The sequence below is a fragment of the Petaurus breviceps genome, unplaced genomic scaffold, assembly GCF_028583685.1.
Source record: "Petaurus breviceps papuanus isolate PSGF00001 unplaced genomic scaffold, PetGlider_PUasm1.0 229, whole genome shotgun sequence".
Classification (NCBI taxonomy): domain Eukaryota; kingdom Metazoa; phylum Chordata; class Mammalia; order Diprotodontia; family Petauridae; genus Petaurus; species Petaurus breviceps.
In genome coordinates, this window is record NW_027185903.1 from 30,354,670 (window position 1) to 30,374,697 (window position 20,028).

A 20,028-nucleotide genomic window follows, 5' to 3' on the forward strand; every position below is an offset into this window, starting at 1 on the left:
ACCTAAAGGGGAGCTCACCCTGGTGGTCCAGGAACAGTCCTCTGTGAAGAGGGTCAGCTTGACCCAGGCTGGATTTTGAGGTGGGTTGTTGTATGTTTTTGGTGGGGGATGGTGAGGGGGATATGATTTTATTGTCATTTTTAGAAGGAGAATTTGCAGTCTGCGGATTCAAGACTGACGAATAACAGTGATGTGTATAGAATTTGGTAGAAGATAGCAGTCTTGCCGGAAGAAAATAGCCATTGCAACCTGAAGAACATGGGAGGAAAAAGATGAAAAGGATCTCTCCAGGAATGGACTTTGGAGCATCTCCAGCCTTTGCTGTATTTAAATGTCTTCTGTATCTCTATGCCCCTCTGAGGTGCTGGCTTTCTCTTAGCAGTTGGCAGCATGCACAGTTGAAAGTTCTCTGTTGGTGTTGAGGAAGAGACAGAGACCACAGTAGGATTTGACCTCCCATGAAGTATTGTATGTGGTTAAAAAAGCCTGTAATTTGCTGAGGCTACAGATTATCATTCTGTCTCAATGAATGAATGCATAAAAAATATTAAGCATTTCCTATGTGCGAATCACGTATATTCTCCAAGTTTGGGGATATAGGTGAATAGATAAGTGAAGATAATCCCTGTTCTCAAAGAATTCAGCTTTTAATGGGGAATAGAAAACTTTTTTCAGTCTTTTCCTTTTAGATTAATGGTCTGTTGGGATTCTGTGCTGAATTCATTTCAACTGAATATAAAGTCCATATAAAACAATTTTTAGGGACAGGTCAATAGCAATTGAGGGTATCTGGATGAGTTTCATTTAAGGAGGTGGCACTTGGATTGAGCCATAGAGAAATTGAGGGATTTTATAACATCTAGGGGAGAATATTGTAGGGATGGAGACTGCCTATAAAAAGACTTAAAGGCAGAAGATTTAGGATAACAAATTTCAAGCTGGAAGAGACTTTACAGGCCATCTGGTCCAAATTCCCACATCTTACAGATGAGGAAATTGAGGCAGAAGAAGGTCAAGTAACTAGTAAGTTTCTGAGGCAGAATTTGAACCCAGATTCTGATAGAGTCCAATACTTTATTCACCACACACAATGCCTCGAATTGGAAGACCAGATAAGGGGAACAGCAATGTTTATATACTAGCCTTGTTTGGGTGCCACTGCTATTTCCCAACACCTCAGCAAATATGCTTTGTTAGAAACTCTCCTGTGTAATCTTAAAACATTAGGATCATAACTTTAATGATGAAAGGGACTTAGGGGTCCTGTATGGCTCTCATTTTACAGGTCGGGAAGCTGAGGCCCAAGAGATATTTAAATGATTTCTCCCTGCAGTTAAATAGGTAGAAAGTGACAGGGACAGGATTGAAACATGAGTGCTTTGGCTCCAGATCTAGCACTTTAAAGTTTGCCCTGGTGGTGCTTGTCCTTTAGCAATCAATACTTAATGGAAAATAAATGCTGGTTGAATAACATTCAGTAAATTTTTATTAAATACCTTCGATATACAGATCACCCTGTTGGTGCTGGGAATACAAAATTCTCTCTGTCCAGAAAGAGATTGAAGTTTAGTGGGAGGGAGGAGAAGACAGACACAAGCATGATAAAAATTTTAATATTCTGAGTTCATAGAAGAGGGGTTTGAGAAAGGAGAGATCACTTCATTCTGAGGAGTCAGAGGATACTTCCTGGAGGTTGTGGGAAGCTCAGCTGGGCCTTGAAGGAAGGGAAGGATTTCAGAAGGTGTTTTGGACATATAGATTGTCAAGTCCTCTAGAGACCAGACTATTTCACTTTTGTCTTTGTATTTTAGAACATATATGCATTTAGAGCGCATTTGTAGTTAGAATATGTAGTATTATAAGAACATAGGATTAGAGAGAGTTATAAGAGGATACTGAGGACCAGGAAAGTGAAATGACTTGACTAAAGTCACATAGGTAGCAAATGGCAGAGCCAATATTCAAAGCCAGCCCTCCCCCTTTTTTTTGCTCGAAGCAGTTGGAGTTAAGTGACTTGCCCAAGGTCACACAACTAGTTAAGTGTCAAGTGCATGAGGCCAGATTTGAACTCAGGTCCTCATGACTCTAGGGCTGGTGCTCTATCCACTGGGTCATCTACCTGCCCCATCTTCTGATTCTTAATCCATCACTTTTTACTATTTCATTGCCTACAAGATTACCTGACAGAGTTCTACTCTCATAAGAGCATATTTATTGATTAGGAGTTTGTAGGGTGTTAATTCTGAGGAGGTAAATGAAATATGCTAGAGTCATTGTTGAAAAAGGGAAGAGAGAGCTATAAGATTGGTGAGAATTTTTTCTTGATAGTAGTATATAATGCAAAAGTAGATTGGAGGAACCAGATTGTGAAAGGTCTTGAATGAAAGGTTGAGTAGTTTCTGTTTTATTTGGTAAGCAAAGGGAAACCACTGAAGTTATTTGAGCCAGAGAGAGATTTGGTCAGAGTAAGGCATTACAAAGGGTTCTGTAGCAACCCCTTCCCAAGACAGATTAGAGAAAGCAGAACCTAGTGACTGGGAAATCAAGTAATGTGGCTATATTCAGAGTTTTTCCATATGACTTATTTCTTAATAGTTTTCTTTAGACTTATGGTCTACCTCTAGTGTGGTACCAGCTTTATAGAGGGGCCAGAGAACTTCAGGTCTCTCTTTTCCCTTCTTCTTCCTTCCTTCCTCTTCTCTTCTTCCCTTCCTCTTCCTTCTCTCCTTTTTTCTTCCTCTTCCCTTCCCTCTTCCTCTTTGCTTCCTCCTTTTCCTCTCTTCCTCTTCCTTTTCCTTTCCTCTTCTTTTCTCCTCTCTTCTCACTCTCTTCTTTCCTTTTCTCTCTCTCCTCAAGTCTCTCAGTTTCTCAGATCATATTTATTTCTGTCATTAAGAGTAGTGATTTAGTGGTGTTGTTGACTTTCTGCCAGCATAGTCATTCCCTTGCATTCTGGGCAAGAAATTGAAAGTCATTCACCCATGGGAGAGGGGAGATTAAAGGAACCAAATCTGTGTATTACAGTAGCAGAGTTAAATGATGAATAAGGGTGGAATATAATTGCCTCTGAGTATAACAGTCACCAGCAAGAGGGAGCAACTATTTGGGGGTGAGCAATGGGGCATGAATAGAAATAAGAAGGAGCCATGTTCTAATGATGATGGAGTACTGTTTCATTTGTATGCCTGCTGAGTCACGGGTTTTACTCCTGATATAATCAGGGACTGACTGCTCTCTTAGCTTGTCTCTATCTCTAAAATATATAGGGAATGTGTCTTAAGCCAGCTGCTTCAGACATATTAGCTACTCCCTGGAGATGTTAGACTCTTTGGGGACATCAACTTCTCCATGCTAAGGTCAGGCTAGTCTGTTGAAGGTATTTCCTTAGTGTAAACCTGCAATTTTCAAAGTATGGCATAGGGTCCCCTGGGAGGTCCTCAATACCCTTTCAGGAGGAGTCTGTGAGATAAAAACTATTTTGTAACAATACTGTTTTCATTTCTAATATGGTAAATATTGATAGCTATAATCCACATAAACAAAAGTTCTTTGGAGTCATCAATAATTTAAAAAAAAACCCACTGGTGTAGGCTTAGTCATATCACATGCTTGTGTTTGGTTTTAAATTATTAGCATCTTTCCTGCATTTTGCACCTTTTCTAGATCTTAGGGTATATTTAATGGTATATTTTTTAAATCTTGAAGCCTGAAATCCTTTGTGAAGTAGATAAATCTAGCCAAAGTTCCCTCTTTTCTTTACACTCTGGTAGTTAGATGCCTTTCAAGGCTACATTGACTCTTTCGACAGGGATGGTGCTGAAATTGTTGCTGGCTTCATACTTATCTTGCTTAGTGACCTTTTTGAGATACTTCAACAGTGCATCAGTACAATCAGAATTGCTACATTAGTAGCGGGCACTTGGGGCTGCTGCTTGTCGTCTCTGGGAAGAGTAGATTTCAAAGAACAAGAGGTACAAGTCCCAGAGACAGTGCTATGTGACAAATTAGGAAGGCTCTGGGGAAAGACTGGCTATGGACTTTGTAATCCACTTTAACAAGATGGTCTTAGAGACTAAACACTGTCACTGCTACTGTATCTGGGAAAGGTTATAAAGCAGTACATAAAAACAAATGATTGTCCCAGGACAAAATGTTGCCCATCCATTACCAAATTTGAGCAAGAATAGGCAGTTACAGTTGTTGCTTCAGAAGCTCAGTTGCTTAAATTAGAAAATATTTAAATATGTTCTAAAGTATATGATAAAATTTTACTAATTGGAATTTATTTTGGCCTGGACTCCCAATTTCATTGGTACAGGGAACTCCCAGGGAAAAATCCTTGTCTACTAATGCAGATTGGAAACTGTGCTGCAGTTTAGTCTTAGAGAGATGTCTGGGCCATGGAGAGGTTGAATGACCTGCTCAGAGTCACATGGCCAGAATGTGTCCGACATAGGGTTTGAACCCACATTTTTCTGACTGAAAGTCTAGTTTATATGCACGTTACCGTATTTCATCTACTAGAAGCTACTTGAATTGGAAGAGAAAAATTAAACTACCTATTCAGTTGTAAGGGGCTCAATTTAGTATTAAAAAAGGACAACTTTGGTGGCAGAGTTGACCTCTCAAATACGAGTAGCTACCAATATTGTCCATTAATTTCGACCACATGCATTTGAGTAATGCAATTGACAGATGCTAATTTTCTTAATTTGCAGGCAGCCAATGATGTATAACTAAAACAGCAGCACTTTTCTTTGACTTTTGATCCTCATCAGAAATCAATTTTAAGTAAAATTCGATGTAATTATAACTAACTAAAGCTTGATGTTAGTTTCTTCTCATGATTGCCAAAAATCCATCCCTTACCCTCTCCTTTTCTATGAACAATAGTAGAAATATAAGCATGAATAAAACGATCCTTATATGGTGGTATCAGGCCATAAAACTTACATCATCTCTGTCCTTAAACATTGAATCTTGTGAAGGAATAAAGATCCCAGGATTTTGTTCAGTGTAGGGACCATAAAGTTTATTGGTACATTAATGTTTTTGTGATATTCTGAAATGCTAGGTCAATTATTTATTATGGTTACTGGGAAAGACCAGGATTTCTAGCTTCTATTAGGTTTGAAAAGTAAATAGGGTGCAATACAAGGGCCAGTGAAGGTCAAGTGTCATGATGGTAAGTTATGAGCCAATACTTGGTACCTACAACAATGGCAGTCATTAAGGGTGGCTAGAACAGAATTAAGTCCAGCGTTGTCCTCAAGAAGCTTAAAAGATATTGCTTTGGAGACATCAGGAACAATTGAAGAACAATATAATTAAATGTTAAAATTGTGTGACCCAAATAATAAATATTAAAGGAATTCACAGATGGTAGAGAGGAAGTGCAGAAAAGTGTATAGTCAATAAACATTTATTAAATGCCTACTGTGTGCTAGGCCTTGAGACCACAAAGACAAAAATGAAACCAATTTGTGCCTTCAAGGAGCTTACATTCTAAGGAGAGGGCAACAGTGGTAGGAGAGCAATATATGCATATAATAAACATTTATTAAGAGCCTACTATGTGCCAAGCACTATGTTAAGCACTGCAGATACAAAGAAAGGCAACGTTAGTCCCTGCCCTCAAGGAGTTACAACCAAATGGGGTAAATAATATGCAAACAATGGTACAAACTATATAGGGGACTTTGGTCAAGTGACTCCCCCTTTCTGGGCCTCAGTTTCTTTCTCTGCAAAATAAAGGCATTTGACTGGATGACTTCCGAGGTTTGTTCAGTTTTCGGACTGCCATTCTTTGTTTTTTGTTGTTTTTATTTTTTTTTTAGTTTTCAACATTTGCTTTTATAAGATTTTAAGTTCTAAATTTTCTCCCCTGCCCCCTCCTCAAGACAGCATACAGTCTGATATAGGCTATACATGTATGATCACATTAAGCATATTTCCACATTAGTCATGTTGTGAAAGAAGAATCAGAACAAAAAGGGAAAACCTTGAGAAAGAAAACAACAACAAAGAGAAAATAGCATGCCTTGATCTTCGTTAAGACTCCATAGATCTTTGTCTGGATGTGGATAGTATTTTCCATCATGAGTCTTTTGGAATTATCTTAGATGATTGCATTGCTGAGAAAAGTTAAGTCTATCAAAGCTGGTCATCACACAATGTTGCTGTTACTGTGTACGATGTTCTCCTGGTTTTTCACTCAGCATTGGTTCATACAAGTCAGACTGTCATTCTTGTGTTACCCTTTGTAGTACCAAGTACCCTAGCACACCCAGGATGGCCTGCTAGCACAGGTTCTTTGATCCACTTTTAAAGGAAAGACTGCTCAAAAAGGGGTTAACAATCCTACTTTTAATTACATTCACTGGGAAAGATTAGGATCCTGAATGTGAAGAAAATACAAGCGGAGAAATTAGCACAAAGACCAACAGACAGGGCTCCAGCTGTCTGAGTAAAGCAATACTGCTATATGCTTTTTATATATTTTATATATTCCCTGGATCGAGGGAACACAGACGTCTAAGCAGTCACAGGGCTCAGAATATATAACTACTCAGAGTGTCGATCAGGAAATCAAGAGATCTTTCTTATGATCGAACCCCCAAGGCAAAATACCAACCCCCCAGAATATATAACACAGAATCATCATCTGCTTGGCTGAGTGCTGAGGAGCTAGAAATTCCTTGTGCCTCAGCACTTAAGTGGAAACTCCCTGAGGCCCAGAGCCTGATTAACTCTGGGCCAGTGCTCTATGTCCCTGTTAATGGGCAGGGAACATTATACCCTTAAGAAGCTTGTGATAGAGTAGGAGGAGAGATAAAATGAGTATCAACATGGATACCCAGGGAATTCATTGCCCAATTGAGAATTAAGAGAAATGTATAGAGGATGGAATGAGCAGCTTGGTGGTATAGTGGATAGAGCATGGGGTCTGGAGTCAGGAAGACTCATTATGAGTTCAAATCCAGCCCCAGACACTAGCTGTGTGACCTTGGGCAAGTCACTTAATCCTTTCTGCCTCAGTTTCCAGAATTAGCTGGAGGAGGAAATGGCAAACCACTCCAGTATCTCTGCTAAGAAAACCCCAAATGGGAGCACAAAGAGTTGGACATGACTGAACAACAACAAAATAGAGAATGAAAATAATAAGTAATGGAGATTGTTAAAATTGTATGTAAATGAATGATAAATAAATAAGAAGAGAAGTGAGTGGAATCAACAGAAAGAAGGTTTAAACCACTAGTTTAACGGTCTCATTTTGAAGATGAAGAAGCAAGGTCTTGGCTTATGTAACTTGTCAACTACTGGAAAAACAGGTCCTAGAACTTGGCTAGCTTTATTCTGAAGATCAGGGTTTTTTTTGCTTTATATTGCATAACCTTTACTCTGGCAGTGATGCTGCAGAATCCATTTTGTTGTGGAAGAATAGTGTATCCTTCTATTTTTAAATCAAATGTTATTGAACTAATGCACAATGCAAAATGAAGGGAACAGAGCAAGGGAAATATAGTGTGACTATAACAATGGAAATGAAAAGAGTATCCACAAAACAATTGAAGATGAATGTTGCAAAATTACAATGAACAAGCTTAGCCCCAGCATAGAGGCATGAGAGGACATCCCTCCCATCTCTTTAAAAGAGGTCTGGGGGTTTGGGGAGGAAGGGGTTGGAGGATCCACAGGTGTGGAGCGTTGCTTATAAAATGTCAGATTTTTGTTGTTGTTTTAAGGTTAGTTTACTGACTTTTTTCTTAAAAATTATTTTATAAGGAATGGTTCTCTGGGCAGGAGAGAGTATATAGGGAGAAATCTAGTAAAAACAAGTTATAAATGAAATCTATTAATAGTAATTGTAATGTTTTAGTATGTGGTTTTAACACAATATTATCTAATGATTTTCATATATCCATACTGAACTTTGTTTCCTACAAAATGCCTGAGGCAGAGCAGTGGGTAAGTTCTATGTGTAGTATTTATCTACATCTCTATACTTTGGATGTGTATGTATATATGTGGGCATCTCTCTTTCTCTATGTATATATATATATATATATATATATATATATATATATGTGTGTGTGTGTGTGTGTGTGTGTGTGTGTGTACACTTCTTCATTGTCTCTGTCTCTCTCTTTCCACCCCCCTCCTCATCCCCCTTCTTTCCTCTGCTTACCTCCATCCCTCTTTCTCCCTCTTCCTCATAAATATTGAGAAGAGGAATATATTCTACTCTTATCTTCCATTTTAGAAAATGTTCTACTCTTCAACCTCTATTTGTCTTTCCACTGATAGACCGCTTACACATACAAAAGGCTAATTAAACAAAGAAATTTAATTTTGGACACAAAATATAAAGAATTAAGTTGATACATTTAGGTTTTTTTAAGCTTAACCTGTTGGGTTTTGTAACAAGTAACTTCATAGAGACTGTGATGATTCAATTCAACAAATGGTATTTAATGACTGCCATGTGCAAGGTATTGCATAATTTGCTGTTCATGATTTAAACCTGTCATGAGTGTTGCACACATGTTGCACACTATACCTACTCTTTGCATTTGATTGGTCAATTTCTAAGTGTTTACTGAGTGCCAGGCAGGAAGGCAGTCTTTCATTGTGGTTAAAGAGCTGACTTTGGGGCCAGAAAGAACTATGTCCAAGACCTGTCTCTGACTCCTGCTGACTGTGTGACTCTGAGTCAGTCACTTATCCTCCCAGGGTCCCAGGAAAAACTCTAGAAATTGCAGAGGAAGTATCTTCCTACATTGGTAGATAGTATCTTTCCTTCCTTCTTCAATTTCTCCTCCCTTCTATTTTTTTTTTCTTTTTGAAGGGCAATTGGGGCTAAGTGACTTGCCCAAGTTCATATGGCTAGCTTTTGTGTTAAGTGTCTGAGGTCACATTTGAACTCAGGTCCTCCTGACTCCAGGGCTGGTGCTCTATTCACTGCACCACCTAGCTGCCCCCCCCCCCTCCTTCCTTCTTTCTTCTTCTTCTTCTGGAGGCATTTGGGGTTGGTTAAGTGACTTGCTCAGAGCCACACAGCTAGTAAGTGTCTGAGGTTAGATTTGAACTCAGGTTCTCCTGACTCTGGGGCTGGTGCTCTATCCACTGTGTCATCTAAGTGCCCTGATGGTATTTTCTTGCTAAGTTTTACTACATCAGTGAAATCAGAGGCTTATTAAAACAACACCTTCTCTCCCTTCCTCAAATATCAGGTGCTTGGGTACAGAGACAGAGATGAGTGTTGTTACCCTCAAGGTGCTTACATTCTGTCAAAAGGACTCTATCTCTGTAAGGACACAGGGATATTTGTTATCATTTGCCCTTTTCGACACATCCTAGGAGCCATCATTTCCATAATAGACAGTCTGTTTTGTCTGCTTGTCCACCAGGCCAAGTAGCACTGAATCAGGGAAGGGAAAAGGAAAGACTCAATTTCCATAGTTCTTGTATTCATAAGGAATATTTATCATCAAGCTATAGGTTGTGGGGAGGGAGGTAGAGGTAGGAGGCTATCCTTTCACCTTTCCAACAATGTCATCAATCACTAGCATGCCTGATGCTAACTGACAGACACCTGAACAAAATATAAGATAACTAATTTTATACAATAAATGAATAAATGTAATGGTCTATACTTTGGATCAAAAATTAATTAAAATAATAAATCAGTAACATTGGCGGAAAGAGAAAAAGAATAGTCCTCTCCTCCCTTTACATTTTTATATACTCAACAAAATTTTAAACAATGCATGTAAACCTGATGATCAATAATAATAGTTAACATTTATTTAGCACTTTAAAGTTTGCAAATTTGCAAATGTCTCATTTTATCCTTACAGCCATCTTGGGAAGTAAGTGCAAATGTTATTCTCCATTTACAGATGAGGAAACTGAGACAAACAGGGTTAAGTGACTTGCCCAGGCTCACACAGCTAGTAAATTTCTGAGTAAACAGCTGCCCCTATTATCACAATACTAACAATGGTCTTCCTGATTATAGTGCCCCCTGCCACCTTTCACCAAGTTTTCACTTCAGTATTCACCTTTCTGCTTTGGGAGCTGAAAGGAGCAAATTTCCTGAAGTGTCATATAACAGCCTATTGATTCCCTCCCCCCACCCCCCTTCCCCTTATGGCCTTATTCCCTTGTTTCTCCTTGATCAAAGGATTTCAAAGGAGCTTTGGTTGAAAAACTGGTAAGTAGTCGGGACTATAAGCGTAATATCTTGCATAAGCCAGATTTTTCTGAGCTGAAGACCAATACTCCAATAGAGAGAAGTAGTAGAATTTTAAGTGATAAGTTTTATGCTTCAATAAACCTATACTTTTGGGTCATTGTTGCTCTTTTATTGGGCCAGTAGGCTCAAAGGCAGAACCATGCAGATAAGCCATTTTGCCAATGAAACTAAAAGTCAGTTCCTGAGCAGAAGTCAGGATTTCTTAAAAGCATTTCAAAGTAAAAGTCAGGACTCCTTAATGCACAAAGTGCATGTGAAGTACAGTTTTCTACATTTTAACAAGTTCATTTTTTTTTCTAGTTCTGGGTCTAAGGAAGTTAGGTCTGCATTTGTCACCTTCTGAATCCCCTGAAGTGGTTCCATGTATTCAAATTGGTACTATTCAAAGTTATAATTATCTGAAATATGGTAATCGGTTCTAGTCCAATGGAAATATTCAATGCAAATTCTAATAATTAATAATAATAATAAATTCTAATGATAATTCTAATAATCCCACTTCAGGGGATTCATTATTCACACTAATCAGGACCTGGTTGATATCATTGATATTAAACACAGACAGGCTAGTTAGTTTCACTAACTGATGCCAGTGAAACAATTCAATAAATTCAATTAAATTTTTAAAGGCATTTAAAAATGCTTACATTTTCCCATTTGCCTACACAAATATTATGAGGGGCTTTATGCCTAGAATTTTTCACGATCGACCTTGCCCAAAAGGAAATGAGGCAAGCCTGATATGACTGATTGTTAATGGATTTGGTCTGGCTCATATTAATGATGAATTTATTGGTAAGTAAATCCTTGGCAGGGCATTGTACTGATCTCTAGATACAGTAGTATTACAGAAGAAACTAATACGAAATAGAATGAGGTAAAATTACCAGGAGGGACAAAATACTACAGAGTAATTACTATGTGAGACTGAGGAAGGAAGGATGATTCTAGCCAAGGAAGACCCAGGAAGTCTTCCTGGAGGAGGTGACTAAGTAGAAATTGAAAAGGTCCAGGGGTATAAAGACCAACCATTTGGGCAAAGTAATGGAGGCTGGAAGGCAGGGGACATGTTGTTGGGTCCTCATTGCTGCTTTTCATTTAAACCTTACATGAAGTGTGACTCCCAGCCACAACTCTACCAAGTAGTCACAAACGAATGAGTGAAAAACCATTTATTAATTGCTTAATATGTACAAAGCACTATGGTAAATCCTGGGGATGCAAAGAGAAAAACAACAACAATTCTCAAAGACCTTGTACTTTAATGGGGGACACAACATATAGGGAAGATTTCAGTTATAATTCAGATGGAACGGTCTCGTGGTCCTTAGGGCCCAATAGCAAAGCAGATGGCAATGCCATTGGGTAAATGACCCTGAATGGAATGGGAGGTGGGTGGGATGCCATTGCTATTTTGGAATTAGGCTTTCTAATTTACTGATATTCTTAACATCTTCCACACATCCAGAACTAGAATTTCATGATGGCACTGCATGATCAAGACCATAATTTGAACACTTTTCCTTTTGTTAAGGAAGTCTAAAATCACATAATTTTTTTTTACTTATATTGCATTGTTAAATTCTATTGAGTTTGCAGTCCACTAAAATCTGCCAGTCCCTTCCTTACCTTAATTTTAAATAGTTTCTGGTAATTTCTCCCATTGTACACTTCTGCAATTGATTTTTTTGAACCCAAGTATAGGCTGTTACATTTATGCATGTAAAATTAATTGTCTTATATTTGGTCTGATCCTACATTCTATAGAAATCTTGGGCCCTGATTCTGCTCTCCAGAGTGTTATCTCTTCCTACATTTTCATCAGCGCCACTGTGTGTCATTTGTAAATTTAATAAACTGGTTATATATTGTCTTCTAGTTAGTGATAAAAATGTTGAACACAATAGGGACCAAGGATGGATTCTTGTGGCATTCTACCAAATGGCATTTTGGTTTTATTTTGGTCTAGAAGACAATCAGCTAGTTCAGAATTCATAAAGCTAATGCTTTAGTAATATTTGTATTATCATTATGTTATATATAATTATTTTCAATTTAAGAGATAATTAAGTACATCTTAATTATATATTTCTGTTTAAATTTCCATTTGCCTATGCAAATATCATGAGGGTCTTTATGCATATCATTTTCATGACTGGTCTTGACCAAAAAGAAATGAGGCTAGTTTGATACGATTGCTTCTTAATGGGTCTAGTATGACTCATATTAATAGTGGTTTTATTTGCTAAGTGCTCACAAATAATTCCTTTAATATAATCTTTTAGATTTTTAATGGAAATTTGGAAACTTACCACTTTAATGCTGGTTTTGGAGAATTTATCTTTTTTCTTTTTCTAAAATAATTAGTATATTATATATTTTTCCTTAGTCATTTTGCACCAGAGAAGCAGATTCTTTGTCCATTCAGCTGGATTTTATAACCCATGAAAGCTGGTAAATAGTGATTCACCACAAACAAAAACCTTGTCATTTTGTGACCAGCTTTCTGATCATGAGCCCTTTTGTATTTAGCTAGGTTGGACAGTGGAGACCTTCTGTCACCAGACTTGTAGTTTGGAAGCCTTTGCTGTTTTGTAGAATTTCCTGGAACTTGATCTGCACAGACATAGATCTCAAGCCCCCAGTACATCAGAGTAAGGCTTCTGTGAAGATACTGGCACATAGCTAAATACTTGGTAATCAGTAATCATTTATTAAGTACTTATTATGTGCCAGGCACTGTTCTGGGGGCTGGGGGTACAAAAAAAGGCAGAACAACCCCTATCATCAAGGAGCTCTCACTCTAATGGAGAAGGCAGTATATAAATAACTAATTACATACAAGATAAATACAGAGTAGATGAAAGTAACATGAAAAGGAGGCCAGCTAGGTAGTGCAATGCTGGGCCTAGAGTCAAGAAGACTTATGTTTGTGAGTTCAAATTCGGCCTCAAACTTTTCTAGTTGTGTGACCCTGGGATATTCACTTAACCCTGTTTGCCCCATCTTCCTCATCTATAAAATCAGCTGGAGGAGGACATGGCAAGCCACTCTAATATCTTTGCCAAGAAAACCCCAAATGGGGTCACTAGGAAACAGATGTGACTGAAACAACTGAACTACAGCAACAAAATTCAGATTGTCAGATTTATGGAGGAGATTAAGGCTGGAAAACTAGGAAGGGCGCCCAATTATGAAGAACTTTAAATGCCAAAAAGGGGATCTTATATTTGACCCTGGAGGTAATATCCTTATATTATAATTATATATATATATCATATTATAAATATATTTATATATTATAAATATATATATTTATATATAATTATATCCTTATATTACCTCTAGGGTCAAATATAAGATCGTATCAATCAGGTAGATAATATGATCAGACCTACACTTCAGAAAAATCACCTTGGTAGTTTAGTGGAGAATAGAATGGAGTGGAGGGACACTTGAGGCAGGGAGACCAGTTAGGAGGTGGTTGCAGTGATTTAAGTGAGAGTAGATGAGGACCTGCATTGGGTTGTGTGAAGGGACAGAAGGGGACACCCATAAGAGATGTTGGGAAGGTAGAAATGGCAAGATTAGGTAAGGGAGTGGATATGTAGGATGAATGAGAATGAGGGGCCAAAGATGATTCTAAGACTTTGATATTGGAAGGTGCAATAATAGGAAAATTGGGAAGAGGGGAAGATTCTGGAGGAAGGATATTGATTTCTTATCAATCCTTACTTAGTTTGATTTAAATACTCATACTCATCCGTTAGGTAAATAAACTTTGTAGGGGCAGGAGCCTAATTTTGTATACTCTTTTTTTAAAGTGTACTTGACATTTGCTAGATAAATAGTAAAGGATTATTTAATACAAATTAGAAATCCAACCAGTAAATATTAAATACCTACTATATACAAGGCATGGTTTTGGGGATGGGGGATGCAGAACATCGTAATCAAACATGTAAGAAACATAACAAAGCATAATCTCTTTCCACAAGAAACTTAGACCCCAATAGGGAGATGACAGGAATACCCAAGTGTAATAACAGTTAAAAATAAGTGCCAAGGAGAAGTCTTTATAAAATGCTACACAAAAGTCCAGGAGGATTGAGATACTTGCAGCTAGAGGGGAAGGCAAGACTGGGAAGGTATTTTGGTCCTAGATGCAAAAACCTTTCATTGTCAGACTTAGGATTTAGGGAGTTTATTGGCATGCAACAGGGAGCCAGTGTAAATGTTTGATCAAGTAAGTGATGTCATCAGAGCTGTGTATTAGGAAGATTACTCAGCCAATTGTGTGAAGGTTTGATTGGAGAGGGGATAGACTGGAGGCAGAGAGAGCAGGTAGGAGGCCATTTCAACAGTCCAGGTGAGAGGTGATGGCCCTGACCTTGGCTTGTGGAAAGGAGGGGACCACTTGTTAGATGCTGCAGATGTAGATTGCTGTGGTGATTGATTGCATGTAGTGAATGAGGGAGAGAAAAGAGTCTAAGATGATGTAGAGGTTTCAAGTCTGGCTGTCTGGTAGGAGGATGGTGGGATCATCAGCGAGAAGTCCAGCAAAGCTTAGCTTTCTTTTAAGCAAATAAACGTATGTATGAGCCCATAATCTAGATGAAAAAGTTGTTCAATATTTAATTGTTCAATCCAGACTATTGATGTCATGATTTATGCCAATAGAAGATAGGCCCCTTTGGGCACACTTAGATAGCTACATTTCTCATAGGAGTTAAAGAAGGGGGCCTAAAATGAGCAAATTGAATGTCCTTTTTTCACCTTGAATACATGCCATCCCTTGTGTTGGTCTCAGCTGTCTTCATTTTAGATTGCAACTTCCCTGACTAGGGACTTCTGTATCAATATTAATGTGATTCCTTGTATGTCATCACTCCACTTAAAAAGATGGATTAAAAAAAAGATGAACTTTAACACATATAATGTTTAATGGAAATTCAGGATGCTTTGCACTACTTATTTAATTACAGGATACAATTATTGAGCTTATTTTATGTTCAAGGCAAAAGAGTCAGAATGGGATCCAAAAAGGAAAGTTTCTGCCTGCAAGGAGCTTATAATCAAATGGTTTGAAGGGTATTACATGAGCATAAATAAACAGAATATGAAGAAGGATGAGTTAAAGAGCAAAAGAAAGATTCAAACTGCTTTTAGAAATTTAAGGAGGAGGTTGCTTTTAGTTGAGAGCAGGGCAGGGCTAAGGGAGAATTTTATAGAGGAGATAACATCAGAGCTGGAACTTGGAGGAAGGGAAGGATCTCACACAGCGGCAATGTGAAGGAAAGGTGTTCTGGGCATGGCCTAAGGAGGTCGAGACGAGAGTAGAGAACAACTGGTGGGCCAGCTCAGCTGCAATGAAGAGGGCAGGAAGGGGACTAAAACTGGGCAGGCACATTACAGTCAGATCTGCGGAGGCTTTTAAGTCCCAGCCTGAGGAGTTTTTATTATAATTCAAAGGTGTTAGTTTGTACCCCAAAGGTTTGTTGTTGTTCAGGCATTTCAGTCATGGTCAACTCTTCATGACCCCATTTCAGGTTTTCTTGGCAAAGACACTGGAGTGGTTCTACCATTTCCTTCTCCAGCTTATTTTACAGCTGAGGAAGCTGAATCAAACAGGGTTAAATGACTTCACCAGGATAACATAGCTAGTAAGAGTCTGAGACCAGATTTGAATTCATGAAGATAAGTTTTCTTGACTCCACACACTCTATCCACTACACCACCTAGCTGCCTTTCCCCAAAGGTAGGGGAGTATTAAAGTTAGATCCATGAAACAAAGGGAAAGATTAAACAAGGAAACCAACTATACCAATTAATCAACGAGCATTTATTAGCACTTGTCATATGCCAAGCAATGTATTAGGGGATGGGAATGTGAAGACATAAAAGGAACCATCACTGCCTTCAATGAGCTTACATTTTGTTAGAGAGAAAACATGTAGGTATATACAAAATAAATGCAAGATATTGGGGAAAAGGGATGGTAGTTTAGGTGAGAAGTGATCAGGACTTAAACTTGGGTCTTAACAGTGTGAGTAAAGGAAATGATAAAGAAGATATTCCTGAGTTGGAATCCACAGGACAAAGGCTCAGCATCGCACCTACTAGGACTTGCCGTTTCCTTCTTCAACTCATTTTACAGATGAGGAAACTGAGGCAAACAGGGGTAAGTGACTTGACCAGGGTCACACAGTTAGTAAGTGTCTGAAGCCATATTTTGGCAGCTTCCCCTTTTCCACTTCATCAGGTGTATTTCTGTGTCTTATGAAATGCATACTTAAGAGCTTTTCATTTTCTTTCCTGGGCTGACTTCTCCTGTAGAATTTCAGTCCATAGAATCTTACCTATTTTTAACTCTGAACTCTGAAATCTTCTCTCTCAAAAGAAAGGATATTTGCTAGACCACGTCTGCCTTTCTTTTCTATAACATATCCTAAGATGGAGTCATCACTTCCTCCCCATATTTCTCTGGGTTGGTGAAAAGTCACATATAGAAGCTTCATTGTTTCTCCCATCTTTGAAAGAAGAGATTACTGTAAAGGCAAGTCAGATTAACTGCTCTACTTTCTTGGCAGAGAGAATACCAGCAGATGTTGAGATAATTGCATCCCCCATCATAATTATATTATGTGCTTGTGCCAGGCTTATAATCTGTTTGCTGAATTCATCTATTTCCTCGTTCTGTGTAGGTGGTCTAGCCAGAGCTGGGGTACCTGTGGCCTCAGGGCCATACATGATCCTCTAGGTCCTCAAGTGCAGCCCTTTGACTGAATCCAAACTTCACAGAACAAATCTTTGGATTCAAAGGGTCGCACTTGAGGACCTAGAGGGTCATACATGGCCTTGATGCTGCAGGTTCCCCATCGCTTGGACTCTAGCCAATATAAGGTCTGTGTTAAGGAGATGAGACTGGTAGCAATGTCTATAGAATCAATTGCATGGAGAGAGTGCAGTTAGGAAGGATTGTCAGGAATCTATTGCAGTAATCCAAGCATGTATTATTTAGGAATATATAATGCGTTATAGCAGTGAAAATTGAGAGGATGGGAATGAGTTTAAGAAATATTGTGGAAGTAACAATTCCAAATGATTCATGATGACAAATGCTGCCCACTTCCAGAGAGAGAACTGATGACCTCTGAGTGCAGATTGAAGCTTTTTTGTGCTTTTTTTTTCTTTCTTTTCTTTCTCTTTTTTTGCAACATGGTTAATGTGGAAATATGTTTTGCATGAGTTTATATGTATGATGGGCATCATATTTCTTGTCTTCTGGGGGAAGGGTAAAGGGAGGAAGAAAATTTGGAACTGAAAATTAAAAATTAACAAAAACCAGAACATTGTGGAAGGAGATTTAAATGAACAGTCATACCCAGTATCTGATTGGATACGAAAGGTGAGGGAAGAGTCAAGGATACCATCAAAATTTGAAACATTGCAGACTAGGTGCCATTGGCAGAAATAGTTGGCAGTTATAAAATCATTTTTATTTCCCACAGGAATTCTAGCTGAATTTGTCTCCAAGCAGTATTTTTCTTTGAGGCTTTGCTCATAAGGGAAAGGAGGGAAAGGGAAGGTAATAAGTATTTATATGGCACCTACTCTGTGCCAATTACTATGCTAAGCATTTTATAAATATTATCTCTTTTGATCTTTGTAACCCTGTTATTATCTCCTTTTTACAGTTGAGGAAACTGAGGCAAGCAGAGCTTAAGTAACTTGCCTAGGGTTCACACAGCTAGTAAGTGTCTGAGGGCAGACATGAATTCAGGTCTGATTCCTGATCCAGCGCTCTATCCATTGTGTTACTTAGCTGATTTTTATAGATGTTTTGGAGTCATTCTGTTCTTTGAGCTTGTGTTTTGGGCATCTCTGTCACCATAATAGCTCTTTAAGGAGGGATTCCATCTTTTTGTTTCTTTGCTTATTCTTCTGTCCTTATTTCTTGACTCTGGACTTTGTTAGGACCAGGCTCTGCACACTTAAGGAGAGAATGTTTCTCTTGGGTCATACTGTTGCTTTCCCTGGGTATTGAGTGCTGTGTGATTTAAGGATCTCCGGAATAATCCAGGCTAAGGTATCTGCAAGCTTTCATGGGGCCAGAGTGGTCCAAATTGGGCAAAGACTGATTGCTGCCTTCCTGGTCTAAGTTTTGTAAGCTCTTGATCCCAGCTTGTGTCTAAGCAACACAATGGTCAACTTGCTCCTGGTTAGAGGTACAGTAGACCACGACTGGCCCCAGCTATCACCCTTTAGCTACAGGAATCTGTAAGTCCAAACAAGGAAGTTGCAGACTCCCTTTGGGTCTGAGCTCCTTACCCTGGCTATTTTGCTACAGGCTTCAGACTGCGTTGGGGGCTAGATCTGAGACTCTACTCTGTTGCTAGAGTCAGAGTCACATAGTTATTGCTTCTGACTTGCATATGTTCCTTGCCCAGGTCTAGCACCCATATGTATAAATCTCCTTCTCAAACTACACCAGACCTATGACCCAGGCTCAGGGTATGAGTGACAAAGCAGCCAGTTGGTATCTGCATCCAACCCCTCTGTGCTGGATCGTGACTCTTCTTGCCTTAGTGCACAGCACAGGCCCTCCTTCAAACCTCACACTAAATGCAAGGAGGATACCAAAGTGGAAATGAGCTATTGAAAATAAGTACCTGAAACTCCTGAGAGGTGATCAGTCTGCATTGGAATAAGAGGGATGAATGAAGTGAGCAAGGAATGGTGTGTGGAGACAGGAGAGGAGAGACAAAGATGTGACCTTGGGAACATGGTACAGAGTACTACTTAATTAGTGTTAGTTCTGTTTAATTGAATTGAACAGGGCAGTTAGATGGTGTGGTGGATGTAGCATTGGCCCCAGAGTCAGGAGGACCTGAGTTCAAATGTGGCCTCAGACCCTTACTAGCTGTGTGACCCTGGGCAAGTCATTTAATCCTGATTACCTAAAAAATTAATGAATTGAATTGAATATACTTTTAGGGGTCAGTAAGAAGATGATGAGTTAGGAAAAGAAACAAAAAAGATGCAGTTATAGAGCTAACTTGGAAGAGTCATATAAATATTTGTCATGAGTGTGATATCTCTGGAAAACAAATGAGAAATTATCTAGGATGGGGGTGTGGTTAACTTTGTTAAATGATACAGAAAGGACAAAGAGTAAAAAAAGTAAGCTGTTGGCTTAGGTATCCGGTTAATCTGAAAAACATTTATTAAACAATTCCTATTTGCCACAATGCCTAACACTGTGCTCGGTCATGGAGTGCAGAGGCAAAAGCAAAAGAAAACAAAACAAAAAACCCCAAAACAATAGTTCCTGCCTTCAAGAGGCTCATAGCAAGTCAGCAAACATTTATTGAATGCTTATTGTGGTACCAGGCCCTGTGCTCAGGTGACAAAGAAATTAGAGAAACAGACTCTGTTCTCAAGGACCTCACAGTCTAAAGAGGAGAAGAGAGGAAAGGAGAGGCCAGAGGAGGGGAGGGGAGGCCAGGAGAGGAGTTGCCCAACTGGAACTGACCAATCAGGTCCTCAGTGGGGCAGCTCTGAGTACACACAGGTTCATGTTTGCCCTTCATTCTCAAAGAGGACCATGACATCAGGGAGGTGATGCTATGACTTGCAAGTGAATTGCATTTAAGTGAGGGAGAGCTGTGCAAAGTCACCAGCCTCACTTTCTTCTACAGAGTCATCTGGGTCCAGTGACCAGATCTAGATCAGGATGGCTGGAGATGGCCAAGGATGCAGTGGGAGAC

The 20,028-nt window shown here is 38.9% G+C and overlaps 1 protein-coding gene across 1 annotated transcript in view; it reads left to right on the forward strand.

Annotated features, from left to right (window-relative positions):
- The window catches only part of MAST4 (microtubule associated serine/threonine kinase family member 4), an 808,407-nt gene that overhangs the window by 272,712 nt on the left and 515,667 nt on the right, over positions 1 to 20,028 (forward strand). The gene's annotated exons all lie outside the window — the stretch shown is intronic.